The sequence below is a fragment of the Chiloscyllium plagiosum genome, unplaced genomic scaffold, assembly GCF_037043375.1.
Source record: "Chiloscyllium plagiosum isolate Xiang-an unplaced genomic scaffold, Cpla_swu_hap1 HiC_scaffold_20, whole genome shotgun sequence".
NCBI classification, from domain to species: domain Eukaryota; kingdom Metazoa; phylum Chordata; class Chondrichthyes; order Orectolobiformes; family Hemiscylliidae; genus Chiloscyllium; species Chiloscyllium plagiosum.
This window is the reverse complement of record NW_028270158.1, coordinates 69400351-69428054: the sequence shown is the minus strand read 5'-3', so window position 1 is coordinate 69428054 and position 27704 is coordinate 69400351. Positions and strand designations below refer to the sequence as shown.

The window sequence follows — 27704 nt, the reverse complement described above, 5'->3', positions numbered from 1 at the left end:
AAATGTCCCCAATGACCCTGCCTCCACAACTGCTGCTGGCAACGCATTCCATGCTCTGTGTAAAGAACCCACCTCTGACATCCCCTCTATACTTTCCTCCAACCAGCTTAAAACTATGACCCTTCGTGTTAGTCATTTCTGCCCTGGGAAATAGTCTCTGGCTATCGACTCTATCTATGCCTCACATTATCTTGTATACCTCATTTAGGTCCACTCTTCTCCTCCTTTTCTCGAATGAAAAAAGTCCGAGCTCAGTCAACCTCTCTTCATAAGATAACTCCTCCAGTCCAGGCAGCATCCTGGTAAACCTCCTCTGAGCCCTCTCGAAAGCATCCACATTATAATAGGGCGACCAGAACTGGACGCAGTATTCTAAGTGCGGTCGAACCAAAGTTTTATAGAGCTGCAAAAAAGATCTCACGACTCTTAAACTCAATACCCCTGTTAATGAAAGACAAAACACCATATGCTTTCTTAACAACCCTGTCCACTTGGGTGGCCATTATAAGGGATCTATGTACCTGCACTCCCTCTGCTCCTCCACACTGCCAAGAATCCTATCCTTAATCCTGTACTCAGCTTTCAAATGCACCAACTCACATTTATCCAGGTTGAACTCCATCTGCCCATCTCTGCATCCTGTCAATGTCCCGCTGCAGCCTACAACAGCCCTCTATACTGTCAACTACACCTCCAACCTTTGTGTCATCTGCAAACTTGCTGACCCATCCTTCAATCCCCTCATCCAAATCATTAATAAAAATTACAAACAATAGAGGGCCAAGGACAGAGCCCTGTGGAACACCACTCACCACAGACTTCCAGGTATTAGGTAAAATCATCAGTGAGCATACGGATAAAAGTATGTATATAATGCTGCATACTCAGAAAAGGAATCAGAAATGTATTCCTGAGGGTTATTATCTTCAGGATAGAAGAGAAAAACGAACAAGGAGACTACGGCAGGTTAGTGCAGGGGACTAATGGGCAGAAGTGCTCCAGATTGTGTTATCTGGAGCATACAGATAGGACGTTTTATGGGCTATGCATGAGCTATCTGTAAGCAGTTTCTTCAGCTTGAGGAAGACTCAGCATAACGTACAAAAGCACTTCTACTCTCCTAGACTGCACAAAGATGTTGTTAACTTTTGCTGCATTTGTCACACATGCCAAATAATAGGAAGGCCACAGGCAGTAATAAAATCAGTACCTTTGGTTGCCAAATCTCTTTATTCGAAGAACCGTTCACGTGGGTTATGACTGATTGTGGAGGTTTCCTCATTAAAACCAGCAGTGGGAACCACAATGGATGCATCTATTAGATTTATGGAGGCATTTCAATTAACGATTATTTAAGGGAAAAAGATTGTAGAGGAGTTGGTAACTTTCTTTAGCCGGTATGGGTTACCCAGAGAAATCCAATCAGAACAACTATCTGACTTAACTGGCGCGATTTTTAACAAAGTCATGGATAGTTTAGGGTTATGACATGTCAAATCAAGTCCAAACTAGTCAAAATCCTAGGGAGCCTTGGAAAAGTGACATGAGACGCAGAAGAGAATTTTAGGAGCATACAGTCAGGATTACCCAAATGATTGTGATAAAGATAAGCCAATCGTATTGTTTGCCATCAGAGATGCCTAGGTTGATCTACTCAGTTTTCTCCCATTGAGTTAATGGGACATGAAGCGAGAGGGCCTTTGAAACCAATTCAACAAAAATTGATGGAGCAAATTCGGAGATATCACTCCTGGCTTATATATCGGAGGTGAGAGAAAGAATAAATCGAGTAGGGGACGGAGCTAAACGGCACCTAAAGGGGGCATAGCGTAGAATGAAGCAGTTAGCAGATAGAAACTGTTACATTCGGACGTTTTCCTGTCGGGATGGCGTGTTAGTGTTGTTACCAATTGTAGGTGAACCATTCAAAGGCAGGTTTAGTAGTACCTATCAAACTGAGTTAAAAAGTTAATTCAGGTAAACTACCTGGTAAAGATACTGAATAGAAAAATAAAACAACTGTGTCGGGTATGCCTTGTGAATATGTTGAAACCTAATAGAGGCAGGGAACTAGGGAAACATGCCTTAGTTACAACCCTATAGAGTGACGAATCAAATGCAGGTATCGTGGAGTTTGATGTGCCTCATCATAAGTAAAATAATGAGGATATCCTCGAAGAATGGGATAGGAGAGAAAAGGTACAGAACGAAGTGAATGCGATGTTCATTGAAGACATTGTGAGTCAGAGTGAGTAGAACTTTCCGATCATGTTCGTTCCCAAACCTTATTCTATCCAACAATTCTTTGTGGCAGATCGAAATGGCAACGCTGTAACAAAATCAGAACCCTATCCAATAACAAAATTGGAGGACTGTCTCAAGAAAATTGAATTCGCCAGTTGCGTCACAAAGTTGACTGACTGCATGATTAAAAACAAATATCTTTATCAGGAAAAGTGAAAGATGTTTCATCATTTGTAAACCTAAATGAGCTGTATTAATTCAAAGTGGTACCCTTTGGAATGAATAACACACCAGCCACATTCCAAAGACCAGAGTTGTGCGGGGTTAAGAAATAGTGTAATTTATGCTGATGAATTGGTAATCTTTACCCATTCACGGAAAGGTCACACGGGACAGTTAGCAAAACTCTTTGAATGATTACTAAAAGCAAAACTGGAATAAACTTAAACACAATTTGCAAAGGCAACGCTGCCCTTCTATGGATATAACATCCATGGAAGGAATGTGATGAAAGCCATGGTATAATTTCCCCGGCTATCCTCGATGAATTAATGGCTGCGACATTTGGGACACAGCAGCTTAACTTCAGCATCATGGCGGCACTGCAGACAGATACACTGAAGAAGGAAATTAAATTTGGATGGACAGAAAAGTGACAGGAGGCACTGGACATTTTAAAAGCTGTGTTAACGAGAGCATCAGTTTTAATATAATTATATTTGTAAAATTACATTTGCAGATACATTCTATTTTGCTCAACAATGCAGTCTGCAGGCAACCAATGCAGGCTGTCAATCCATATAATATTTCGTAAATACCACATTGGAAACAGAACGAACCTTACTCAAGACTGGCACACACACAGACTCTGATCTTACACCTTTAATGCATTGTCTGAGCTGAGATGTCACCTTTTGTTATAGAAAATGAAGTTGTTCCGAGAAGGTGACATAAAGAAAGTTCTGGCATTTACATAATAATGAACCGAAAGCTGCATCTAAAAGATGAAAGGCTTAGCAATCCAGGTTTGTTCAACATATCATATTGATGATCTAAAATTTGAAAATAAGTTATTTTTAAAGGCAATAAGTATAAGTTGATTTTTATTAACCACAGAATGACTTTTCAATTTAAAAGAATACAACAAAATGGCTGAGAATAGTGATTGCACCCTGTGAACGTTTACTGCTGTGTTGCAGAATTAAGGTGAAATCAAAAGACAAGAGGACAATGGAGCTTTCATAAAATGAGTACTGACACATAGATTAACCATTCGAACTAACTTTGAACTTCTACCATGGCATGACGATTTAAGTAAATAAGACTTCCTTCCTGGGGAAATCATTGGATTAGCCTGTTGTCAATCATGTCACCGTATTACAGTTGATTGGACTTTTCTTATAATTAAGAACCCTTTCAAAGGAAATGTCATTGGATTAACGTGCTGTAAATCATGTCACCTTATTAGATGCGATTGTTTTTTCTTGCAATTAAGGATGTACTATCTCTTATAAAATCATATAAATGATGTGTAATTTTCACATTCAATTGTGCGACTTCACCATGGAACACAGAAGCATTGTTACTGGACAGAATTGCGTCAAGGTGCCTTAATTCAATAAACTAATGACCGTTTGTACTTTTACAGACTGCATTCTGTTGATTCTTTTGACCAATCTTTAACCAAGAGGCCCCTCTTGAGGGGGCATAAATCTTCAATTTCAGTTGCACGACACTGTAATCCTTTGCTATAAAATTTGGGTCTTATGATCTTAAACTCAGCAAACACCTGATGAAGGAGCAGCACTCCGAAAGCTAGTGTCTCCAAATAAACCTATTGGTCTATAATCTGATGTAGTGTGATTTGTAACTCAATAAGTTCGCATGATAGTCTTTATGGCGTGCGTGGAAAGTGTAGTGCAAAAGAAATAAAGGAGGCAGACAAGGTCAGTGACATTTATTTAAATAGCTTATCAATAATGTATGCAGTATTTGGCACACAAAAAATGAATCCGCTGACAGCATAAACAGTGACAAAGGGGGATGGCCTTGTGGGGATAACTGAAACCTAGCTACAGGAATGTCAAGACTGGGGAGTTTAATGAACAAATGTACTCAATATTCAGTCAAGAAGGAACAGTGAGGAAGTTGATGTTTTGGAGAAGGAAGTTCGCAAGGCTGTATTAAGACATTATATTTTCACGACAGACTAAAATGATAAGTCAGTCTGGGTCGAAATAAAACACTTGGAAAGGAAACCATTGGTCGAAGTTATGTCAAGCCCAGAACTCTCCACCTCTTCCCCTTCACCAAATGTACATGCAAAGTATCGAATAGCATAAACGAGGGACTAAGAATGACCTGTGAGAAGAGCACACTAATAATTATGGACAATTTGCTTATGGATATTGGCTTAATTGATCAATTAAGCAGTCAGAGAACGGATTTTTTAGTGTTAGTATTATGTAATGAGGAAGAAATGACAAATCGTCTTGCAGTACACGATCCTATAGGAAAGAGTGACACCAGAATGCAGAGTTTCAGATTCAGATTGGAAGACTGAAGACAGAGATACATACGAGAGCGTTAGTATTGGGCAATGATAATTCTATAAGCCTGAGGAACGATTGGCCGGAGTGGATTTGGCAAAACGTTAAAGAATAGAAAAGTTGGACAATAGAATGGAGATAGTTAAGAAATCATCAATTAAAGTATCTTCCTGAGTGGAAGAACAATTGTACAAAGGCGAAACGTCCTGTCATATCTTAACAAGGAAGCCTCTGATAAGATGACCCCGAAGGTCTTGTGGTATTATCGCCAATTGATAATCAGTTAATGTACGATGGACTCGAGATCAAATGCTGCCACGGCCGATGGTGGAATCTAAATTCAACCTAAATGTCGAATTATGTTTTACAGATAAATGGAGAGACCACTTTCACTTTAATATTGTGTCTCCTTGTTATTGAGCCTTCGAGAAAGACTATAAACCGTTCTCTGTTTCAAACTGTCTATTCCTGTCATGCTCTTAAACACTTTGATCAGGAACCCATTTCAACCTTCTCTGCTTCAAAAAAAAGCTACTGCCTCTTTATAGTTTGAATACGCTCTTGTCCTGTTACTTATGAAATGCATCACCTTGTGCTTATCAATCACATTTCATCGGCCATTGATCATTGCTGGTCTGGATCATCCTGTAACCTAACACTTGACTGCTCACTATGAACTACGCAGCTAATCAATGTGTCATCCACAATATTATGCATCATTGACCCCAAACTCCATCCCTAACATTATCATAATCATCATCATCACAAAGAAGCAATCATTTTCTTCTTGTTGTTCAGATATTATTCACAGAAGAAGAACTGAGGATTCCAGTCTTTTGCTCTTCACATTTTGGTACAGTTAAGTTCTTGCTGTGAGGGCGCCACGAACACTATTTTGGACATGGAGCTGAATTATCCTTTTATACTGTGCCACTCTGTATGTTTTATTTATAAAACTTGTACTTAATTAAATTTGGAATAGATTTCGGTGTTTTTGAATGCAAGGCCTGTATTTTCTGTCGACGTGGATAATGAGTTTTGAAACATTCGCTACAATAGTCAGAGCTGAACGATTTATTTTTGTCTGCAGAATGGACACAGTCCCATGAACTTGCTTGAAAGTGCTGAAGTGATGTACATGTAGATTCAATTAAAATATACAAAGAGACACAGTGTGGGAGATCAATTCATATCGAATGTATGCCAACTGTTTTACATATTTAAAGACGTTTGAGAAAATGTTCTTAGAGCAACATATATCTTACAGCTGTTCCTGGGTTTGCAGCATGGTTATGGATGTATTGTCTTTTTGTTTTGAGTTAGTGCAGTCATTATAGTTTATTAATAAAGGATTGTTTTTCCATTTTGTTTTATTAACATGCAAAAACAAACCAAAAAATTACGGTTTTTTAAATAAACCATTATTTATCGAGCTTTTTAAGGATGGGCTACAATGTAATTAGAACAAAGTTTGCACATGTTTTAAAATGTTTCTTGTTTTTAAACTGCAAATGTTTCTTTTTGTTTGTATAAATACAACTTTCTTAAATAAAATAAGAAACTGTGCATTTATTCTGGGGAATCCTACATATGTTCACCTCTGGAGAAGCCATTTGTCCTTTAGGAATTTATTGGTGAGAAATATTTTTATTGAGTTAATGAGCTAAATGGTTGATTTATTTTAGTTTTTATATGTTTGATATGCATGTACATATATTATTTTTCCGTTTTTACATTATTGTGCATAGGTAATGAAAAGTGAAGAAATCTAACGTTATTACCTGGGCTGGATTGAGATTGACCAATGTAAATTGCTTGGTTCTTTACGACCTTCTGGAATGGCCTCACAGTAAAGGACATTTAATGAGTTAAACAAATGTACCATTCGCAGCGATGCAGCCATACCATTTTATAACAAAATTAAATGTTAAATGAAACAAAGAATGATGCTAGATAACAGAATCAAAAACAGTGCGAGAACGCAAGGTAAACTGAGCAAATTTGTCAGCTTCAGATCGAGTGAAAAACAGTTGGAACTTTGCGTCTGTCCGTCAGAACTGAATGAAGTTAGTAAATCGTGTGACAGGAATGTCGGTTATGAGGGGAGAATAGATTGAGATAGAGAAATATAGAAAATAAAGAAGCAAGCAAGGGATTATTGATGATCAGCTGGACTGGAAGTCTAAAATAAGAGATTATCTTAGTCATTTTTTTGTCCTTTTCCCATATTCCAGAACGTCAAAACTATGTAATGTATACGTCAATGTCCCAGTTTAAAGAGAGTTATGTCCCTTTATATCTCTTCTCTGAGAGTGATCATCTTCTTTTATTCTATAATGGGATGCTAGTACAGCATGATTTCCCTTTTCTCATTGTCCTTGAGAAGATGTTGGTGAGTCACCTTGCTGAGTCACTGCAGTGCATGGTTTGTAGGTCCATCCAATTTTATTTCTTTGTAGTACTGGATACAACTGAGTGGCTGGCTTGGACATTTCAAAGGTCAATTGAGAGTCAAACACATTGATGTGGATCTAGAGTCACATGTAAGGCCGACCAGGTGAAGATGGTAGGTTTCCTTCTATGAAGGACATTAGAGTGTCAGGAAGGATTTTCTGACAATTGACAATGGTTTCATAGTTTCATTTTACTCTTCTACCCTGTTATTTTATTGAAGTTAATTTCCAACATTCGCTCTGGTGCGATCGGATTCCCAGGTGTGAGTCATTTCCTGGGTACTGGATTAATAGTTTGGAGATAGTATCGCTAATTAGTTTTGAAAACATTTGTAGCTCAGGTTGAGATTCTAGATGTAGGTTTGCTTGTTGAGCTGGAAAGTTCATTTTGAGACGTTTCCTCACCATAGTGGGTAACACCTTCAGTAAGATTCCGGAAGAAGCAGTGGAGATGTAGTCTGCATTCTATATAGACAAGTTTGTCTGTCCATGGGTTGGTGATTCATTTCCTAAGGTGATGTCATTTACTATGGTGACGACATTTCCTGTTGTTTTTCTCAGGGGTGGTAAAGGGCATCGAAATCAATGCGCTTGTTGATAGAGTTCTGGTTGAAATGCTATGCTTCTAGGAATTCTTGTGCGTCTCTCTGGGATGGATAGTGGTGTCGCTTATCACTCATATGTAAGGATACTAGTGAGAGTGGGTCATGCCTTTCGTGGCACGTTGATGTTCGTATATCCTGGTGGCGACATTTCTGCCCAGTTGTCCAAAGTAATGCTTATTACTGTTCTTGCAAGGTATTTTCTAAATGTCATTAGTTTTGCTTGTTTTCTGCGTCAGGTCGTACAATTTCATTAACTGATGTTTTAGTGTGTTAGTGGATATGTGAGCAGCCATAATGACAAGGAGTTTGGGTTGTCTGGTCGTCATTTCCGCGTTGTCCTTCATGTAAGGGAGAGTGGTTTCGTTTCTGTATATGTTTTGATTGCTTGTTTGCATTTGTCATTGAGAGATCGATGGACTGTGTTAATTGGGTGCCCATTCTTTTTGACTACACGGTATAGATGATTTTCCGCTGCTCTGCATATTTCTTCTGCGCTGCAATGTGTGGTGGCTCATTGAAATAATGTTCTAATGCAGCTTCGTTTGTGCATGTTAGGATGTTTGCTTCAATATTTGGTCTGTATATGTTGTTTTTCCTGTAAACGCCGTTTTGAAGTTCCCCATTGGTTGTTAGTTCCATGGTAACATCTAGAAATAGTTGTTTTTAAAATTGTTTTCCATCTCTTAAGTGAATCTTATGCCAGTAAGAGTATTATTAATTGTTCTCAATGTTTCCTCCAATTTATTTCGTTTCGTGATGACGAAGGTATCGTCCACGTATTGGACCCAAAGTTTGGGTTGCATGGTTTTGTAGAGCAGAACAAACCTATCAAATAATCAGACAGGCAGTCGCACCATATTTAAGCAGGAAAAAAGAAGGAACACATTCAATCCAGAAGAAAGGAACGCACAGCAAATACTAAAATATATAGAAAAAACATTGTTATCCTACCTGCAGACAAAGGACGATTGACAATCATTTTAAATCAAAGCGACTACATTGAGAAAGCGAGCGCACTACGTTCAGATACCAACACTTTCCAACAAGTAGCGATACATCCGTCCCTACAACGACAAAACCGAATCACAGCACTAGTCAAAAATTTCCGAAATCTGGAAAAAATAAATCAGACTGACTTGCAAAAAATGAAATGAGAGTGATCGAAGACACCACGCTTCTACGGATTATCTAATAGTAAAAACCAAGGAGGTCCCGTTCAGACCATAGTCTCACGACCTGCAACACCAAGATTGGCTAAGGAGCTACACTATAGACTAAGACTTAGTAGAAGATTCACGCCACTTCATCCATTCCACCCTAGAATTCCTAAAGACCACCAAGGACACCAATGTAGAAGAAGATAAAATAATGGTCTGCTATGATGTAACAGCAATGTTCAAATCCATGAACATCAACCTGGCCAAGGAAACACTGACTGCACTGTTACAAGAACCAATTATATGTTCACCAAGCAAGACCAACTTCTTAGCAAGCACAATATCGTCAAACAAGTAGACCTATGCTTTAACTTCACATTCAACGATAAAACCTACAGACAAACCAAATAAACATCCGATATCAGGGTTCTTAGCAGAGGTAGTAATGCAAAGAATGAAACAAATGGCTCTGCCAACCACCCAATCCAACCTTTGGTCTGCTACGTGGATGACATCTTCGTCATCACTAATCAAAACAAATTAGAGAAACCCTTGAACACTGTCAATAATACCCTTGTCAGCATAAGAATCATGAAGGAGGAAGAAAACAACAGCAAACGGGCATTCCTAGATTTTGCACTTGAGCGAACAGCCAACAGTGAACTTCAAACCAGCGTCTCCCAGAAAACAAAACATTTGGAACAAATATTGAACTGCAGAAGCAATTATCCCAACATCTACAAACGAAGCTGCAGCAGAACATCATTTCAACGAACCACCACATATCGCAGCACAGAAGAACTACAGCAGAGCAGAAGAGAATCACCGATACAATGCATTCAAAAAGATTGAGTAATCAAACGACACAGTCTGCAAAAATGGTAACAAACATTACTTTGGACAAACAGGCAGAAAACTAGCCACCAGGATACACAAACATCAACATAACACAAAAAGACATGACTCGCTCTTACTAGTATACTTACATACGGATGAGAAGGGATACCATTTCTACAGGGACAACTGATCCATCCTAGGACAAGTCAAACAGAGACACGCATGATAATTCATACAAGCATGGCATTCCAACCAGAAATCTTTCAACAAACTCATTGAATTGGACATCATTAACATATCCTGAGAGAAAGAACAAGAAATGCCATCACGAAAGGAAATGAAGTCACCACAGGAAATGCATCACCAACCCAAAGAACCCCAAACATATAAATAGAAAGAGGGCTACACCATCAGTGCTTCACCCGGAGGCTCCTGAAGATGTTACCTGGTATGGTCATGAAACGTCTGAAAATGAACCTTTCAGCTCAATGAGCAAACGTACATCCAGAATAATACCACGAAGCCATCGCCTCCCCAGCATCTTCAACTATGTCCATTGGCAATATTGGTGATGCTGTTAGCGTGGCTATACTTGAGACAGAGTTATTAGAAAGGCAAAAAAACATTTCCCAAAATGTACCATCCTTCTCATTTTGTATTCATTAGAAGGTGAGGGGCTAGGTGCAGGGAAATATGGTTAGCGTGAATGGACATTTTGGGAGCATGGGGCATTTATTGCTGTCGGGCCTATCTCCGTGCTGTCGAACTCTATGATTCTTTGATAGTTTACGTAGCTCTGTGAAGCCCCATGTCGGTAGAGAGAGAGCTCCAACCTCCCAATAAATCCCTCCAATTCCGCCAGCCCAAACTTCAAACAGAAAAGATGTATAACCTGACAGAATATGCACGAAATGTCGATTTTCCTGCTCCTCGGAAGTAGCTTGACTAGCTGATCTTTTCCAGCAACACACGTTTGGACACCGAGGCCCTGCCCTCGTCCACTTTCCCAGTCACGTCATGATTGAACTGCAACAAATTCGTTAGGCATGATTTTGCCCTCACAACGCCATACTGACTACTCCTAATTAGCCCTTTCCGAAAACATGCATATCATATCCCTCAGAATATTTTCAAGTAACCACAGATGTTAGCCTTACTCGTCTATAGGTTTCAGGCATTTGTTGCAGTCCTTCTTGAATAAGATCACAACGTTTGCTGCTTCCCAGGTATCAGGGAGCTCACCCGTGGTAAATGATTATGCACAATAATCAGCCAGGCTCTCACAAAGTTTTCTCTAACTGCTTCCAATGTTCTTGGATATGCGTGCTCAGGACCAGAGATTAATTCACTTTCATACATCTAATTCGTCCAACAGCTTCTCTACTGTGCCATGGACAGCCGACAAGCTATCACAATGAACTTCCCAAATTTCCCAAGTCTTCATGTCTTTCTCCAGGGTAACACAGAGGAGAAGTATTCATTGAGGACCTTGCCCATCTCTTGTGGTTCTGCGCATACATGTCCACTTTATTTCTTGGCGGTCCTACTCTCTCTGTAGTTATTCTTTTTCTTTCAGATTTCTTACAGTACCACTTTGGATGCCCCTAATCTTCTCAGCCAAGGCTACGTCGCGCCTCCTTTTTGCCCTCCTGATTTGTTTCGTCAATAAACTTCTGTATCTCCTGTCTATCTCGAGCTGTCAGTGCCTAAGCAATGCCTTCTCCATTTTCAGGTGAAAGCCTCAATACCTTTCGTCATTCAGGGTTCCATATATCTGCCAACTTTTCGCATCACCCTCACAGTAACACATAAACATTGAACTCCAGCTATGTAGCCTTTAAAGACCTCGCACCTGCTAGAGGACGTTTGCTTGCAAACAAACTACTCGAATAAATCCCTGCATGATCCTGTATATTTCCATCAAAATTCTGTCGACCAGCTTTGCCCCTTGCAATACTACTTTAACATTAATAAAACTATGGCCACTGGTCCCGACGTGCTCGTCCACTACAGCCTCCTTCTTTAGGAGCTATAATCGAGTTATAGAGATGTTCAGCACCGAGACAGACCCTCCGGTCTAATGCGTCCATGCCGACCAGGTATCCAAACCTAATCTAGTACCATTTGCCAGCAATATCCCTCTAAACTCTTCCTATTCATATACTCCAGCTGCCTTTTAAATGGTATAATAAGACTCCCTCAGGCAGCTCACCTATACATCCACCAACCACCGTGTGAAAAGGTTGCCCCCAGGCCTTCTCTATATCCTTCCTCTCTCACCCCAAACACACGTCCACCAGCTCCAGACACACTACCCCAGAGAAAAAAGCCCCTGACGACCCATCCCATTCATGCCACCCTTGACTTCACAGCCCTCTATAAGGTCACTCCCTCGCCTCCGACACTCCAGGGAAAACAGCCCACCCAGCCTCTTCCCGTAGCCCAAATCCTCCAACCCAGGCAACATCCCCGCAAATCCCCTCTGGACCCTGCCAGACTCCACAACATCCCTCTAATAAGAAGGATACCAGAACAGCATGTTATACTCCAAAAGTGACCAGCCAACGTCCTGTACAGCCGCAACACGACCTCTCATCTCCTGCAGTCAATGCTCTGACCAATATAGGAAAGTATATCAAACGCCTTCTTCACTATCCTCAAAACCGGAATAACTGTTGTGAGAGTATTCTTATGGGATATAGCAGTCAGGGAAGGACATTCATCTTGATCAAAGCTATTCCGACCAACCATGATGACAGTAATCCATTCCTTTGCTGCAAATCCAGTTTGATATTCTCTAGTAATTGGACTAAGTTCGCCTTATATAAGGGGTGGAAGGAAGGGGTAATAAAAGTTTTTGTGACAACCTAAACGAGAATTGCACTTTTTCCTTCAAGTTAGTCATCTCCACTAAGCCCCCTACCAGCAGGACATCTGATTTTTGAAATTGATCCTATAACCCAAAAAACTACCATGTAAATTAAATGATTGGATCAGCTGGGAATAGACTTCTCCGGTTCGGCCAAGAATTAAAGGGCATCACCAGCATATTCAGTAAACTTATGTTCCCCCTTTTCCCACATTTGACACTACTGTTTCAAAGTCTCTTCTAATAGTTTAGGCTAATGGTTCAATCGCCAAAGTTAATAGCAGAAGTGGTAAAAGGCATCACTGCCGACTACCTCTTCTCATATTTTTTTTACTTAATATCGTTTGTAATAACTGACCCCTTAGGATCATTATACAGTACTTCTACCCATCTGGCAAAGGATTCACCTCAAACCAAAATGTTCCATAACGTGAAATAAAGATGGACATTCTGTCCATTCAAAGACTTTTTCTGCATCTAAGGAGACTACCAACCCTGGAATCAATGTTTGCTGACAAACCTGTGCTGTATTTAGTACTCTCCTAATATTGCTGGTGGAATTGTGATCCTTAATGCAACCTGTTTTTACTTCTTTTATAACATGGGGCAAAACTTTCTCTAACCTCAGATCCAATACCTTCGATAAAATTTTGAAATCTACATTCAGTAGCGCAATTGGTCTATATATAGACAATAGACAATCGACAATAGTTGCAGGAGTAGGCCATTCAGCCCTTCGAGCCTGCACCGCCATTCAATATGATCATGGCTGATCATTCCTAATCAATATCCTCTTCCTGCCTTATCTCCATAACCCTTGATTCCACTATCTTTGAGAGCTCTATACAACTCTTTCTTAAATGAATCCAGAGACTGGGCGTCCACTGTCCTCTGGGGCAGAGCATTCCACACAGCCACCACTCTCTGGGTGAAGAAGTTTCTCCTCATCTCTGTCCTAAATGGTCTACCCCGTACTTTTAAGCTGTGTCCTTTGGTTTGGCACTCACCAGTCAGCGGAAACATGTTTTCTGCTGCCAGAGTGTCCAATCCTTTCATAATCTTATATGACTCAATCAGATCCCCTCCCAGTCTTCTAAACTCAAGGGTATACAAGCCCAGTTGCTTCAGTCTTTCAGTGTAAGGTAATCCCGCCATTCCAGGAATTGACCTCGTGAACCTACACTGCACTCCCTCAATAGCCAAAATGTCTTTCCTCAAATTTGGAGACCAGAACTGCACACAGTACTCCAGTGTGGTCTCACCAGGGCCCTGTACAGCTGCAGAAGCACCTCTTTGCTTCTATACTCAATTCCTCTTGTTATGAAGGCCAGCATGCTATTAGCCTTCTTCACTACCTGCTGTACCTGCATGCTTGCCTTCATGATATATGAAGTACATTCTTCGGGGTACTTCCCTTTTTTTAAAATAAGGGACATATTAGCTTCCATAAGATTAGACGGTAGACAATCCTGAGCATAAGAGTATTTGGACATCCACAGAACTGGTTCCACTAATATGTTGATGCATTACTTTTAAAAGTCAGTTGGGAATTCATCTGGCCCCAGTGCTTTCCTACTTTGGAGATATCTTATTGCTTCCTGCACTTCCTGTACTGTTAGAGGCGCATTCAAAAGGGAAGCCTGCTCTTTACTCACATTGGGGATATCGAGATTTTCAAGAAAAAGCTGCATTCCTATTGTAACATGTTCGCTTCCCTCCAATAAATGTATCTCTTCAAAAAATTCCCTAAACCTTGCATTGATCTTTTTCGAATCACTGGTAATCAGTACCAGTCCTCTCCCTGACAGAGCTAATAGATTGGAAGGCTTTTTGTATCCTAGCTAAATAAGCCAGATATTTACCAGACTGATCTCAGAATTCGAACAGTCATTGTCTGGCAAAGGAGATCACTTTTTCACGCACTTGTGTGTGTTTTGAGTAGAGAACAGCCCAGAGAGCAGTGACCCGCTGACGTGTAATTAATAACTGTTTATTATGATTAGATTAGCTTTCTTGCAGTGTGGACACAAGGCCTTCGGCCCAACAAGTCGACAGCGACCCTCTGAAGAGCCACCCACCAGTCCCGTTCCCCTACATTTACCCCTTCACTGAACACTACGGGCAATTTAGCATGGTCAATTCAACTAACTTGCACATCTTTGGACTGTGGGAGGAAACCGGAGCACTCAAGGAGAATGTGCAAATTCCACACAGACCATTGCCCGAGGCAGGAACTGAAGCCAGGTCTCTGGCATTGTTAGGCAACAGTGCTAACCACTGTGCCTCTGTGCCACCCCCATTATAATATGTTTTCTCAGCTAGCTTCAGTCTGGCCTCAGCAAATCCTGCTGCTCCTCCCTCTGCCTTTTTCTAGTAGCCAAATATAAAATAATCAGACCTCCTAAATATGCCTTAGTGATCTCCCAAAGTATTGCTGCATTGCTCGCCGTATCTGAATTAATATCCCAAACGATCCTGAATTCCCTTGCAATATATTCGAGAAATTTAGTATCCGCTAACAAAAATGAATCCATGCACCAGTGACATGCATTTGCTCCACTGCCCTTTGCTTTAACATCTAAGTATACTGGTACATGATCTGAAAGAGCGATATTTCCTATTTTACGCAGAAATATTCTATCCAGACCATCCAGTGGTATTAAATACATATCAATTCGCATATGATATTTGTGTGGGTTGGAATAGAATGTGAAATCTCTTCCGTTAGGGTAGAGATACCTCCACTCGACGACTAATGCAAACTCATCACGCATGTCCACCAACTGTTTAGATTGTGCAGGCATACCTGCCAGGCCCGTTTGCACCCTTTCAATCTCTGGTTCTATAAGGTGATTGAAATAATTTCCAATAATCATAGGATGAACACCAAAATTAATTAATTTAGCCACTGCATCGAATAGAAATATAAGAGGGTGCGACGGGAGACAATACGCATTCAGAACACTGTATTCTTCACCGTGTATTAGGGCTTTCAAAATAATAAACCTTCCATGATGAACCTTAATCTGTTCCATTACTTGGAAGGGGAGGTTTCTTCTTACCAGTACCGCTATTCCTCTACTCTTCGAATGGAAGATTGAGAAAAACATCTTGTCATAATCCCCTGCTGTGGTTTCATATATTCCTTGTCAGTTCGGTGCATCTCAAGCAGCAGGGCAATATCACCATTTCCTTCCTGATGTTCGACAAGACCTTCTTTCTTTTAATAGGATAATGACTCCCTTTTATATTCCAGGTGCACCACCTGAACAAATCACTAGCCATTGTCATCTAGGACAGCCCGTGGATTCCCTGGAGGAAGGAGCTTATCTGAGGTTTGGCGAACTATAAATATACTAACTCTATGAAACCGAAGAACTATTCCTCTAGAAACAACGATGTTTAACTGAAACAAATACCCAAATAATCCCTCATTCGCTCGGGATCGTCCCCCTGTGGATAGGGGGCACCCTACACAATCCCTCATTCCATCTTAACCCCCGCTAGCTGAGGCCGTGCCGTAGCCCCAAGCAATTCATAAATAGCAAAGTCTTGCTATTTAAATTCTGAAATAGTGGATACCCATTTCTCCCACCGCCTCACATTTCTTAGTCACAAAAATAGTTATCCAAAATGCAAAATCAAAGAGTCAGCATTAAGAAAAAGGGATCACAGATATTACCTCATCGACCAATATATAACATACTTCTAAATTAACAAATTTCCAACAAGACTATATATGTACAACCAATAATCACCAAAAGAATGGGGAAGAGGTAGAGGAGGAAAGCAAAACAGAAATGGGGGTAATTCGAAAAAAAAATCCAAAGCATTGTTTGCAATAAAGACCGCTTCACTTCCATCCCAACTCAGATACTTCATTTCAGAGATTTCACAAACTCCTTCACCTTTCCAGTGTAGTCAAATTTATATACTGTTCCCACATGGGCGAGACGCAAGATGGTTGGGTAGTTCATGGAGTATTGGATGTTTAGTTTCCATAATTCTTTTTTAACATCATCAAAAGTTCTTCTCCTCTTGACCAGGGCTCCTGAAAAATCTTGAAAAAGCATTTTATTTCAAATTTAATACAGTAAAACTTGTGAATTATTTCCAGTCTTGTTGGTGCTTCCACTCTAAACCGTTTTTCTTTATAATACTGGAGCTGCACTAGGACCACACAGGCCCGCTGTTCCAGCCTGGACCTGCGTGTTGTGATGCGGTTGGCATGCTCCACACATGCTAGGTCCGACTCCAACTCTAACTGCAGAAACTTCTGCAGGAAGCCCGCGAGATACTTACCTTCTTCACGTTCTGGGAGGCTCAAGATCCGTAAGTTTGCTCTTCTATTTTTAAATTCGAGATTATTGACTTCATCCTGAAGGACCCAAACCTGGTCTTACAGCGTTTGGGTTTTTCCTCCCGAGACATCAGCCAGGTTCTCCGATGCCGCAGTCTTTTCTTTCACTGCCTCTAGTCGTCGTTCCAGGAGCTGCACTTTCTGCTGTTGCTTTTTTTAGCATGGCAGGAAGTAGTTCTACTATTGCGTGAATCCACTGTCGGAGTTTAACAAACTCTGAGAGTAAGTACTGCTGTCCTGCTGGATACAAAAGGGCCATCTGGGGAGACTGAGTACTCGCCTGAAGATGTCTCAGGTGATTTCAGCAGCTCGAAATAATCAGTAAGTTTAAATTAACACGTCTATTTCCCTAGGGGTGGTTAAAAAAGCAGGGAAGGGTTAAAGGTTCACTTTGCCCACAGGTATGACGGAGATTTTTTTCTAGCGCTGTGTGTGAAACTACGATAAATGTTGTCCTGTCCGATCAAACCACCTCTGTGGCCAGAGGCAAAACAAAACAGAAAAGGTGCTGACTTTGCAATTTCCTCCATTATCTCCCTCATCACCCTAAAATACAGCACATCCTGATCTGGGGATTTGCCACTCTTTATACTGCATTAAATTCCAATTTGTCCTTAGCTTCCGTGTCAATTTGATCACACTGTCACTATCCCTGAATTCAGTAACTGCTTCTCCAAAGTGAAGAATGGTATGAAGTCCGTATTAAGCACATTCTCTTGCTCCATGCACATGCTGCCTCCTTTGTCCCTAATAATCACCATTCTTTCTCTTGTTATTCTCCTTCCCTGAATAAACTGATAAAAGACCTTTGTTCTTGCTAATCTTACGCTCTAATCTTTTATCACACCCCCTTTTGCTCTTCTACTTATTTTCTTCATTTTAACCCAACACTTCTGTACTCTACTAGCACCCCAATGCTCTGCTCACTTTATACCTGCTTTAAGCTTCTCTTTCCATTTTTTATTCGATTCTGAATGTGTGTTTACACCCACGGTTCTATGTACTTGTTAACTAAATTTCATATTCAGCGTAACATGTTTGGCTGACACTCTCATCAATTCCATTTTGATCATGTGATCCCAAACCCCCGCCCCACCCTGTTCTGCTACAGTTTTACCCACATTTTACTGCATTTTGGTGAAATTCTGTCTCATTTTTAATAAAGTCTGCCACCACAATCCAATTTCCCTGTACTTTTCAGAACTTTGTTTTGTCTTCCTTACCAAACTTAAAATGCACGACGTCGCAGTCACTGATCTTATAATGCTCTCCAAATCCAATCTGGAACAACTGACTGGCTTCATTTCTCACCATGAGGGCACGGCATTCCAGCGTCACTAGTTGTATCTTCCACATGTTGACGTACAAATATCTCTGCAATAAATTTCAAACCATCTGTTACCTCGTAGAAAAGTTATCACTGCCATAATGAATCTTCAGAACTGAAATGACTGAAAATAATAATCCTATCACTGTTTTACATTTTTCTGTGAATTGGTTATATATCTACTCAATTGTTTTCTTTCCACTGGCTGTTTATAATATATCCCAAAAAGTGTGTATTCATCATTTTGATCCTTATCGCTACCCACTTTGAAGTACCTGCAAGTTACCTTCCCTTCTTACTGCAGTACCTCACTATAAATTATTTAATAAATAACACCACCTCCTCTTTTACATTCTCTCCTGTCCTCGCCTATAGTTCCTCTACCACAAAGAATTGAGTACTCCCTGAACTGCCTCAAAAACGGCTTTGTGATAGCAAAACTTTTACACGTCCAAAAGACAACTCATTCCCTTATTTCATCTAACTGTTCAAGAAGAATCCCCGAAGTAACGCAAAGGACATGCAGCTTGGAAGCCTGGAATACTCTGTGTCTAAGAGCTATTGAGTCATTCTCACTTTATCATCAGGCTGCCGAATCCACGAAACAAAGCAATAACTCAGGGAACGAATGAATATTTCCAGAATTTTAATGTTTTTTTTCTTAAAAGAAAGATATTCATCAAATTCAAATTTCCAGAACCGAGCGATGACCTCCATTAACCTTGAGTTTCTGGTGATAATTGCCTGTTCAGTGTGCAGAGGGGACAGTCCACAATAATGGAGAAAATGAGAACTGCAAATGTTGGACAATCAAAATTGAAAGTGATGGTAGTAGAAAATCACAACAAGTCAGGCAGCATCCGAGGAGCAGGAGAGTTAAGCGTTTGGGCATAAACCTTCATCAGGAATGTATTGGTGCCTTGCCATTTTTGTTTCTATTCTGTGATTCACAGTGTATTATGAACTGAACTCACCCAGGAAGCCATCACTGTATACCACACTAAAATCGAAAGCAGTCAGTCATTTGGTTGAACAGGGCATTATAGATGTGTTCGCCGAGCTGGGAATTTGTGTTGCAAACGTTTCGTCCCCTGCCTAGGTGACATCCTCAGTGCTTGGGAGCCTCCTGTGAAGCGCTTCTGTGGTGTTTCCTCCGGCATTTATAGTGGCCTGTCCCTGCCACTTCCGGTTGTCAGTTTCAGCTGTCCGCTGTAGTGGCCGGTATATTGGGTCCAGGTCTATGTGTTTGTTGATGGAGTATAAATGCCGGAGGAAACACCACAAAAGCGCTTCACAGGAGGCTCCCAAGCACTGAGGATGTCACCTAGACAGGGGACGAAACGTTTGCAACACAAATTCCCAGCTCGGCGAACAGAATCACAGCAACGAGCACCCGAGCTACAAATCTTCTCACAAACTTTGAAGGGCATTATAGAGTAGACAAGTGGAGGTGAATTCCAGAGTTTTTGAAGTACAAGCATAAGGTTAGGAAAATCCCCTGGACCAGATAAGATATGCCCAAGGTTCTTACAGGAAGCGAGGGAATAGATTGCTGCGTCCATGGCGATAATCTTTGCGTCCGCACTGTCAATTGCATTAGTGCTAGATGATTGGAGTTTGGCAAATGTTATTCCTTTTTTCATGAAAGTGTATGGGGATAACACTGGGAATTACAGAACGAACAGTTTTACCTTACTGGTGTACAAAGTATTGGAGAGGGTTCTGAGAGACTTGATTTCTATTTACTTAGAAAACCATAGGTTGATTATGGACAGTTATCATGCCTTTATGAGGGGCAGGTCATGTCTCACAAATCTTATTGAATTCTTTGAGGATGTGTTAGAACACGTTGATGAAGTTTGAGCAGTAGAAGTGGTGTACATGGATTTTAGCAAGGTATTTGATCAGGTTCCCCATGGTAGGCCCATTCAAAAGGTAACGAGATGTGGGATGCAGGGAAATCTGACTCTCTGGATAAAGAATTGGCTGGCCCATAGAAGACAGATAGTCGTGGTCGATGAAAAGTATTCAGCCTGCAGTTCGGCAACCCACGGTGTTCCTCAGGGACCTGTTCTGGTACATCTGCTCTTTGTGAATTTTAGAAATGACTTGGATAAGGAAGTGGAAGGTTGGGTTAGTAAGTTTGCCAAAGGCACGAACGTTAGTGGAGTTGTGGATAGTGTTAAGGGTTCTTTTAGGTTTTTTTTCTGTTAGTGACACCTTCCTGTGTCGCTGCTCGAGTGGTTTAAATGGTCTCCTCTTGGCCTGTGTAATGTACTCAACGATCTGAGTGACTTCATTCGCTATTCTTGTGTAACTCATCAGAGGGGCCAAATGGCCTCCTCCCATCTCCTGGTAACGACCTTGTCTGGCTGAATGGGGCTGTCCCTTACTTCTGTAACAGTCTCGAAATCGATAGAGGGAACAGCACATGGTGCACGGGCAGCAGTATATCTCGGTAACAACCTCGAGGCATGGATTAAGGGAACAACGCAAGGGGTAGGGCAGCAGTTAGCCATTCTATTGGAATATTCAGAATGTTAATTGTTGATCCAATTGTGTCTGACCATCCGGTTGTGTCTGACCATCCGGATGTGCCTGACGTTTGAGTGTGTCTGACCATTTAAATGTGCCTGACACTCCTCGTGTGTGTGATCATCCGACTATGTGTGACCATCCCGGCTGTGTCTGACGATTCAATTGTGTCTGACCCAATAAACGTTGACTCTCCTGTCCAGCAATAATCAGTCGAGCTCAGTCTTGAATATCTTCAGTAAACGAATCGTCACTGCTCACTGAGGATGAGGGCGCAACAGATAACACAACCCTAAAGGCGCAGAATTTGCCATCATAAAACTGTGGTAACCTAACATTAAATCGCCAGATCTTTTGAAACGTAAGGACCCAATAATCAGGAATAGATATATAACATTCAGCCCTGCAAAATCTTGTCCCGCCTTACCACTGACTCTTTCCAATCAAATATGTATCAAACTCTGTTTCCTTTCCAGTCTCGGGAAGCGAATACCAGATAGCATCACGTGAGCGTAAAAGATTGTGAAGAATGAGGTCATTCAGCCCATCGAATCTGATATGCCATTTAATAATGGCTTAGAAGATTCTCAACATCATTCTCCCGATTTCTCCCTTAACCATTGATCACCTTATTAATTAAAAAATTACGTATCCCTATTTAAAGACACTGGCGTCCTCGTCTCTGTGTGCATTTGCACTTTGTTCATGTGTTTGCGTTTCGGCGTCTATCCATCTATGTATTACCCTTTGCGTTTTATCTGTGTTTATGTCGATTTGCTTGTGACTATATTACGTCTCTCTATGCTCCACATGTGCCCACAGGTGTTACTCCTTGAATGCATTGTGAGGGTTAGCGTATTTTGGTGCTTACATATGTCTCTGAGTCTTTCTGTGTCTGCATCTCTCGGCAATTAGGTATTTGTTGCTTTGGGAGTGAAAGAAGTATTGGAACAGACAGTGCAGTTAAAGTGAGAATTGCCCTCTTTGAACGTTGTTCCTTACTCAGCTGACAGGACGTAGATGTTTTGAAATATCCCCACGATTCGCTCCAGTCATCTCTGAATAGTGCAAGGGTCCACCCCATGTAGCGGGGAGGAGGAAGGTGGAATGGATGTCGGACACTCCATCTCCTGGCCTCTACTGCTCTGTCTGTTTTAAGGCGGTGTATCCTGGAATGGGATAATTGGAGGGAGGGACTGTGGGTCGGAGTGTGTGACCCTGTTGTTAGTGCTGCTTTAGGTTTGGGGGGGCGCGTTGGCAGAGAATGTTTGAGGTGTCCGGAGTGAGTCAATCTACAGTGCTGTATCCATGCGGTGTTAATAACATAAGGGTTTAATGAGGCAGGGAGTGTCAAGTTGCTACACGTAGTAGTGAGTGTTGGAGCATAAGCCTTTTTCAGGGGCAGGTGGCTATAACAGATATAAAGTGAGTTTGATGTAGCAGACAGACATAACACTGTGACACTTATCCTGGCAGAGTGGAGAAGAGTATTGTTGCTTGTTCTGTATTGCTCATCATTTCCTCAGGTCATCTGAGCATCGAGGTGACAATCCCTGAACGTCTTGTCTAAATTTCTCGCTAGTAACGTTAGAGACGACGGCCCTCAGATTCCACAACATCAGTTTGAGTGGAGCTTACAAACAGCATGGAGAAGCAAATATTGATATGATTTGCACCTAAATCAAAACTGTCGTGTTAATTTTTGCCTACATTACGCCCCTAGCCGTGAATGCAATGACATTTCATGTGCTCATCCAACTAATTTTTAACGACTGTGAGTTTACTAATGACAACACTGCTCTCAGGAAGTTGATTCTAGGCCCCAACATTCTCTGGGTGCTAAACAACGACCCAATACCCTCTAAACCTCAATCTCTTTATTTTAAAATTGTGCCCCCTTGTTCGTGATCCTTTGACTAAAAAGAACAGCTGCTCTCTGTTCAAGCTGTCCATGCCCCTCCAGTGCAAGACTATCTTTCCTGTCATGTAGCACATAGAACTGCACACCGTATACCATCTTATAATTGTAATTGTCTTGTAATTCTTACAATCTATACCTCATTTAATAAAGGCTACGCATGTGATACTTCTGCATTGACTTATTAACCTGTCCGGTCACATTCAGGGATCTGTACAGAAGCACCCTCTCAGCTTCCTAATGTGCTACCATTCATTGATTACTACCTTACCTGGTTCCTTCTTCCAAAGTGCATCACGTCATATTGTTACATTCCATCTGCCATTGATCTGCCCACCTGACCATTCAAGCTATATGTTCCAGTAACATAAGATTTGCCTCCATACCACAAGCAACACAGCTAATTTTTGTGTTAATCACAAGTTTACTTATCACTCTCGCCCTACCCTCGGCATTCAAATCGACACCATTTCTAAATAGCACAAGTAATAAGGGAAACATAATAGATCCCTGTGGTACACCAACGAAGACTGATCTCCAGTCACACATCCTTCTACCACCAGCCTCTGTCTCCTGCCACTAATTTAAGTTTGCATGCTGCTTGGAAAGACACTGATGGGTCCTATCTGGATCCTGGTTATTCTTTTCTACTTGAAATTCCTGTAGAATGTCTGGATTTTCGTCGTGGTGTTGCCTGACAACAGATTTCAATGCTGCTGTGTTCGTTAATTCCGAAGGAGTGAAGAATTTCCAAATTACTGCAGTCCTAAATGGCCTTTCCATTATCGCGTCATGACTTGACTTGAACATGGAATTATTTCACTTTTTTTTCTATATTTCATTACATCTGATCCTTCCGACTTACTAATATGCAATCTACCTGCATTTTCAAGTCTTCCCTTGTTACTGATATGAATTGACTTTATGTCTTTACTGCCAAAAGTCCAATATGATCACTTGGTATTTCTGGGAGATTTTCTGGATCTTCCACCGTGAAGACAGATGCAAATTAACTGGTTAATTTCTTTGCCATTTTCTCGTTCTCAACAATAAATTACACTGTTCCTTGAGCCCATCGTACACATTTGACCTTGCTTTTCTCTTTTTTTCGCTGAAAAATAGATAATACATCTGACAGTCTTTATGTTTTCTGGAATGTTGTGTTCTCTTCTTGATTTCATTAACATTTTCTTGGCCCTATTTAATTCTTTTTTGTAGATTTCCCAGAATTCTCATGCTTCTGCAACATCTGGAATTCTTCTGAAGCCATTTCCATTGATTTATTCCAACCTTTAATTTCTTATGTTAATGATCATTGAGTCACCTTCTCTTTCTCTGCTGTTTGTACTCGAGACATATATGCATAGATTTCAGACATCGCAGTATATCCAGAAGTAACAAACATTTCTTGTCTAACACTAAATTTCATGTTGCATTTTCCCAGATAATGCAGACAACTTGACCATTTAGCCGCAGGGCTTCCATGAAGAGGAAATGGACGTACTGTAATAGCATTAGAAGGACATGCCTGCAAGGTGACCAATACCGGGAATTGAATAACCAAAACATTTTGCATTTTGCATTATAGAGTGTGATGCAAAAATGGGAAGGAGACGGGATGACATGATTGTAAGTGGTACATCAAATCATCGAGTTGTTGTCTTAACCTTATTGATTTTGTTGCAAAGTACCAGTTGACTCGAGTTTCAGGAGAGATTCCCCTAATGAGGCGGAATGGTCGCACCAAGCCTAATGTTCATATGGGCCATTCCCCTGAACATTGTATAACCGACATTCCCTGGAACATTCTATATCCAACATTCCCGTGATCATTCTATCCTTGACATTATTTGTGTAAGGCGGGACGGCAGTGACTTGAACAATAAATAACATCCGAAGGAAAGAGATCTCTTTCCATGTAGAAATAGGCACAGTTGCGAATTCCGCACAAACACTTAAAAAGGTGATTTTTTCCCTTCATTTACATTTCTCTACAACAGAGGGTAGATCACAATGGAAACGGAAATACAGAAATTTCCACTCTTCATTTGTCTTCAGGGAACTTGGAGTAAATCCTAACAGACAGCAGGACTGTGCCTGCTTCCAAGTGATCTTGATCGAGTGTGTGGAAATGTTCCAGATCCTAGCTGTTCTTATGAATTTATATCTGTGTGATTGGGGAGGAAGTGGTTCTTGTGTTTAACATTACATTGATAAGAATTATTCAAATCTACCAATTGTTATTTCAGCTCCAACGACTTCAACAAATCCATGAATACAGTGACACATTTGGAAATCTCACTGCGTCCTCAATCAAATCTATACTTTTGCCTCTGGGGATGTATAATTTGTTTTCTACCCCACAGTTAATTTAGTGACAGTTAATGTCTTGCTTTCTAAAGATTATGGATTGACTCCATGTCTCAGATGTTACCTGTGGGCCATGTCAGTGGAAAAACCACTGGGCACTATCGTCGACGTGATACTGAAACCCCAAATGTTGTCTCTCCTCAAATATTTTACTCCCACCATACTCTGTGACCCACCAAAACGTGCTTCTCCCATTGATTTATCACAGCGCCAATTTTACACTCCTCCCCAGTTGTGCAGCTAATCTTGTGTCTAGGCCTTCAGTTTTACGCCCTGGCATTTTTCCCTCCTGTAGCCCCCCACAACGTTGCTCCCACTATTGTGTAGTGCCTCATTTTCCCCCACCATGCCTTCACTTGTCCCTCAAACATGTTGCATGGTCGAAAGGTGGTCCTGCTGCTAAATTCTGCATACCAAAATTGAACCTCACGAAGATATTGCACTCATTCATTTGCAGACCCCCCACTAGGTTAAACAGCCCACTGCAGCATCCCAAGCTCCCCCCGATTTGATGACCCAAAATTTGAATCCTCCATTTTATACACACGCTCCAAAAATTAGGTGGCTTTAAATTTTGCATCTGTCCGAATTATGCATTTTTGTGCATCATGACATTTGCAGCTCCGCCAAATATTTTTCAAGCCACAGTTTCAACAGATTTTTGTACCCCCCAATTTTGCACCTTCCTAATGCTGTCTCCCCGCCTCAATTGTTGCACCAACCCCAGCAATTTGTGCCGACCCACCACAAATTTAGAGCGCACCCACCCTCAAGGTTTGACTTACCCCAAATACTGTCCCTCCTCCAGTTTTATGCTGGATCCTAATTTACACCCGGTTTATATCTTGTGCCACCACTCCTTCCATTGCACACCATTCTATTTTTTCTCCCGTTCAATCACAAACTGCTCCCAACTCCCCATTAAAACTCAATACAAACAAATTCCAGTCTTCAACTCACTCCCAGATATCTGTTATTCTGTATATCAACTATAGAGTCATAGAGATGTACAACATGGCAACAAACCCTTCAGTCCAACTTTTTCATGATTTCCTAACCAAATCTAGCCCTAATTGCTGGCACATGGGCTAAAGCCCCCCAATTCCTTCCTATTCATATACTGATCAAGATGCCTTTTAAATGCTGTAATTGTACCAGCCTCCACCACTTTATCTGGCAGCTCATTCCATACATGCACCACCCATGTTGTCTCTAATGTATCTATTAAATCTTTGCCCTCTCATCCTAAACTGATGACCTCTAATTTTGAACTTGCACGCCCTAGGTAAAAGACCTTGGTGGTTTATCATATCCATTCTCCTCGCGATTTTGTAAACCTCTATAAGGTCAGTATTCACCCTCCAACCATCCAGGGATATTGAAGAACTTCCTGGAAACCTTGGCTTGAATCCCATCACGGCAGATAGTCGAACCTGAATTCAGTACGAAATTTCTGGAATTAAGAGTGAATTGATGACTATGATACCATTGTAAATTGCCGGAAAACCACATCTGCTTCACGACTATCTTTAAGGGAAGGACATTGGCCATCCTTGTCTAGTCTAGCCTACATGTGACTCCACAGCCACAGCAATGCGGTTGAATCTCAACTGCCTATGAAATGGCTTGGCAAACCAATCAGTCGTATCAATCGCTAGAAAGTCACAATACAGAAATGAAACTCGACGGACTCCCAGGCATTGACCTTGGAACCGGAAAAGACAGCAGCAAAAACGCAATCAGTCCTGTCGACCAGGCAAAATCCTCCTGACCAAAATCCGGGAACTCGTGCCAAAATTGGGAGACCTTTCTCAGAGACGAGTCAGCAAGAGCCTGACATGCTCATTCTTACGCAATCACAACTTACACATAACACACCAGACACCACTATAACTCCCTGGATATTTCCTGTCCCACTGCCAGGACAGACACAGCAGAGCTGGAGGCACAATGGCATACAGTCAGGAAGGAGTTGCCCTGGCTGTCCTTTAGATCGAGTCTGAACCTTTATGGCTTCAGAATAAACATGGGCAAGGAAACCTCTTACCCAATCGTCTACTCTCCATCATCAGTAAAGTGATAGAAGATGTCATCAACAGTGCTATCAAGCAGCACTTGCTCAGCAACAACCTGCTCAGTGACGCCCAGTTTGGGTTTCACCAGGGCCACTCAGCTCCTAATCTCTTTGCAGCCTTGGTTCAAACATGGAAAAAGAGATAGCTAAATTCCACGGGTGAAGTAAGAGTGATAGGCATTGGCATCAAGTCCGTATTTGACCGAGTATGGCATCAAAGAGCCCTAGCAAAACTGTAATGAATGGATATCAGGCAGCAAGGTCTACACTGGTTAGAGTCATACCTGGCACAAAAGAAGGTGGTTGTGGGTGTGGGTGTGGAGGGCCAGTCATCTCAGCTCCAGAACATCTCTGCAGGAATCGTTCAGGGTAGTGTACTCGCCCAACAATCTTCAGTTGCTTCTTC

The 27704-nt window shown here is 41.2% G+C and overlaps 1 long non-coding RNA gene across 1 annotated transcript; it reads right to left on the bottom strand.

Moving 5' to 3' along the window:
* Positions 1 to 8800: 8800 nt before the first annotated feature.
* LOC148146651 (uncharacterized) lies at positions 8801 to 17133 on the bottom strand. Its single transcript, XR_015760644.1, has 4 exons — positions 17017 to 17133; positions 16623 to 16774; positions 9995 to 10041; positions 8801 to 8915 (listed from the first exon to the last, which is right to left on the bottom strand). It is a non-coding gene; the product is annotated as an uncharacterized LOC148146651 (long non-coding RNA).
* Positions 17134 to 27704: the final 10571 nt, after the last annotated feature.